The sequence below is a fragment of the Esox lucius genome, chromosome 15 (assembly GCF_011004845.1).
Source record: "Esox lucius isolate fEsoLuc1 chromosome 15, fEsoLuc1.pri, whole genome shotgun sequence".
NCBI lineage: Eukaryota > Metazoa > Chordata > Actinopteri > Esociformes > Esocidae > Esox > Esox lucius.
The window spans coordinates 21,572,441-21,576,771 of NC_047583.1; positions in this window are offsets into that span (position 1 = coordinate 21,572,441).

Sequence of the window (4,331 nt, forward strand, 5' to 3'; positions counted from 1 at the left end):
TTCTTTCGTGTGTGTGTGTCTCTTTGTGAAACATTTTAATCCAAGCATTTACATGTATATATACAGTGTATTACTTTTATTACTCAAATACAGAGCTCTGTTGTATGCTTATAAAGATGATTTCATGTTGATACGGTTTTTCAGAGAAGGTATTTATTTTAAAGGTATTTGAAATCACACATGAAATCATAAAACATATAAATATTTCCCATTTCATAAAGTGTTTGTGGTATGGGCATGTTATGTGTGGACAATAGGGTTCTTCCTGTACGCCTCCTGCCTGTACCCCTTGTGCCTGTACACCTCATGCCTGTACAACTCGTGCCTGTACATTCATAACATGAAAGATAGAACAATAATATAAAATTTTCAACCCAGGAGACACACTCAAAATAGCAGGTTCTTGAGCCCCAACTGTAACTCTTTGTATAGGCTGGGGAACTACATTATGTGATGTTTGTACATTACAAGCAAATCCAGTCTCTTCTCTGAACCCATTGGGCAGTTTCAGTCTAAATAGCACCAAAACAGCTTTACAACATTGTATTTATTACAGAATAGAGAGGAAGGTAAGTGCGTTTAAATACCATAATGATCGTTTGGTAGTTAGGGTTTAATTGTTCTTTAATACAGAGATCCTCATTTAAACCTACTGGGGCTTGACTAGAGAAGAGGGGCTATAGCTTCTGCAAGCCTGGGTTCAAAAACAATGTGTTCCCTTTCATACTCAATGTTGGATTGAGCCTGGGTGTCATGAAAGACGCACACGGTTTACACTGGGATTAATCTGGCAAATACAACGTGACAAAACCTCAGTCGAGCACGGCTGAAACCCTTTCGAAGCAAATGTACAATTTTGACCCCATATCTGGAGTGTCGCTTTTATTTGCGTGGCACGGCCAGGCGGTTGTCTGAAGCCAAACAGCCTCCTGATGGTTTTCAGGCTGCGGTGCTTCAGGCCAGAGGCCTCCACCCTGGAACGTTTGATTAATTCCTCAGAATGGGGAAGTTGAGGAGGAGTGCTGCTGGCTGGCTGACAGAGCAAGTATGTTAGCTCAGACCTCTCATGCTCTACACTTCATCCATACAACAGGCCGTATTTATACACATCTGCTGAAGTGGGCTGCACTCTAGTCAGATGTATCCAGCAGCCATGATCGTCCCCAGCCACGGATGAGGAGAAAGGATGAGAGGGTTGGGAATTATATGAAACGGCCATGCATATTCAATTACCGAAACCGGTTCCATGTTTCACTGCGACCGGAGCCTGGAGAATCCAGAGTGAATTAATGGATCTCTGTTGGAGATAGTCAGTCCCTGCACACAATTGATACATTAAAAAGATCTCACAGGGGGCTGATTAATGCTTCACAGTTCAAGGTTGACTCCCTAAGTTGCCATCCCTCAAGACGAGGGTCCTTATTTGGCACATTTTGTAATTTCACACTCCATTCTTTATTGCGTAACTTATTTGATCGGGTTGTGGAGGTGGTGTGGTCAATGTTCTGTTCTATAGTGGGAAACATGATACTGTAAATTCCCATGCTACAGTATGAAACACTTTAAGTTCAGACGAGTCCAGATGGAGAGAACATTATTATTAATCCTAAGAATTGAAGCCAGAAAACAGTTTGACCATTATTGAAATTTTAAGTGATGCGGTAGCTGCTAAAACCTGGTTTTACATTCATCCAGTGCATTCAAATCTGTTTCATAAGCTGTCAATGCAATTTCATTCAGTACAGAAGGAGAAGGACCAGAAAGTGTACCTATATTAATTTTCCAATCCTTTGACCAATTGGCACAATTATATATAATGACTCAAAGATGGTATTGCAAAGTGTAAATACATATATTGTATTTGTACGTATGACTGTAAAGAGGAAAAAGTGGACAATGATTTCATTGTACAGTTATTCTGCTCTTTGTACTTAAAGTCAGTACTGTCATTACATTTATTTTTCTACTTCAGGAGTTGGTTTGACAATGTGAAAGTGAAGTATATGTTCCTGTGCATCAACCTTCAAATTACAGTAGTACTTTAGATACCAGATACTAGATCTATAGATTGTTCTATATACATATGTATATGTATTTTTTTCTTTTACCTTGTTTTTGACCAGTTTCATGATATTCAATGTGATCCTGCTTCAACAACTCCCAGCAAATCGTAACAGTTGATGACGTGATATGTGTCTTCCAAAGCCCAACCAGAAACAGAACCTTACTCTGTTAAATGCATGTTCTTTTCAAATTTAAGCAACAACCTTGTAGCACCTGCAAGAGCCTCGATCAACTTCCCCCACCACAAGCTATGCAAAACATCCTCCACAAAGATGGCCTACTTCCTCTTTAGATCAGAGGTCAAACACCGCAGAACAGTGTTTTCCCACTGACCAGGAGAAGGAACAGCGTCACCACCAGCAGTGGTCACAGACTATAATAACAATGTAACACAAACCAAACAAATCAAACAAACAACAGCAGTATGACCTGTCACAACAGACTTTCTTGCTGTGTCATTAGCTGCAGCAAAGGCTAATCTTCATCGAGTCCAAACATCAAAACACAACAGAAGACCAAATATACTTATACGTGACACGAAAATACCCATCATCCCCAGATCTGTTGGTTCAAGTCAATGGAGACGTCAGTGATGGGTTTGAGATGGAACAAGACTAGACACTGAAATGAGATGTGTTTCCCCTATAAAGAAGGTTAAAGAATCACAAGATTATGTGAGAGCATGGATTTTAATGCAGTAATTCACTGTAATTCAGGGTGGGACTTCCAAATGTATCTTTCCTGATCACCTGATTTAACATGACTCCAACCAGGTAATCAAAAAGGATGAACAAAAACCTCCCACTCACTTGACATTTACATGATGGATGTCTTCAACGGCAATGTCCACGCTTAAACGGCCTTTAAGCCACTAGAAAGATCTGCACTTCTCTATGTTTGCCCCACACATCGTTCTATAGCCTAGCAACTCCTCATATGAGATTTCCACTTTGAGCATTATGAATATCTGCATAATAGCAGTTGGATCTCCGGCCTTCAAATTTGGTCACTGAAGGTAGTTCCACTACTTTTTAACACTCTTCCCCTCGAATTAGAACTTTAGGACCTGGGACTCCATATAGGTAGAATGAAGTAGGTAAAACATGAATATGTTTATGACCTGGGACTCCATGTAGGTAGAATGAAGTAGGTAAAACATGAATATGTTTATGACCTGGGACTCCATGTAGGTAGAATGAAGTAGGTAAAACATGAATATGTTTATGACCTGGGACTCCATATAGGTAGAATGAAGTAGGTAAAACATGAATATGTTTATGACCTGGGACTCCATGTAGGTAGAATGAAGTAGGTAAAAACATGAATATGTTTATGACCTGGGACTCCATGTAGGTAGAATGAAGTAGGTAAAACATTAATATGTTTATGACCTGGGACTCCATGTAGGTAGAATGAAGTAGGTAAAACACTAATATGTTTAGGATCTGGGACTCCATGCAGGAAAAATATTAATACTCCCCTAGTCTACACTATATGAATATGTTTTTGGGACGAGACCTTAAACCATTCTATCTTCACCCCTTTAAAAGCACTGCATTTTCCTTCATTTTTTACAAGGATCATGCCATAATTTAAGGACTCCTATAGGTTTTTAAAAACAATATATAAAATAAATGTTATATTGGCCACTAATATGCCCTGTAGTAATGAACATGATAAAACATTTGTACATGACAAAATAAATATTTAGAAATATATATATTAATGATCAAGGTGTCTTTCCTAAATCTGAATTTTATTATACATTTTTAGACCCATATTTAATCATATTCCTTTATTCATGTATCAGTAACAGTGTTGGGTTAATTCATTACAGTAGAAAGTCCCACTCACTTGACATTAAAATGGTGGATGTCTTCAATGGCAATGTCCACTTTATAACATGTTACTTTTTAACGGTAACGAGTAACGTAACACATTATTCAATTTAAGTAATCACCTAACCAATCACAGGGTTTGCTGTTATGTATTGCTGGAATCTCGTGCCTGTTGGACAACTAAAGTCCGATCCCAAATCATCCTCTGTTGGAAAACCAAAGTTGATCGCAACTGAACAGTGGCGTCGCTAGGCCTGGGCGTCCGGGGCTGTACCCGCTGATCTTTTATGAACTGCCCCGAATCTTAATTATTATTATTTTTAAATATCCCCTGATCTATTCATCTATAATTCTGATGGCGCATTATGACAATGTAGACGTGTAGGCCACTAGCATGTACATCCAAATTTCCCCCAGCATGCACATTCA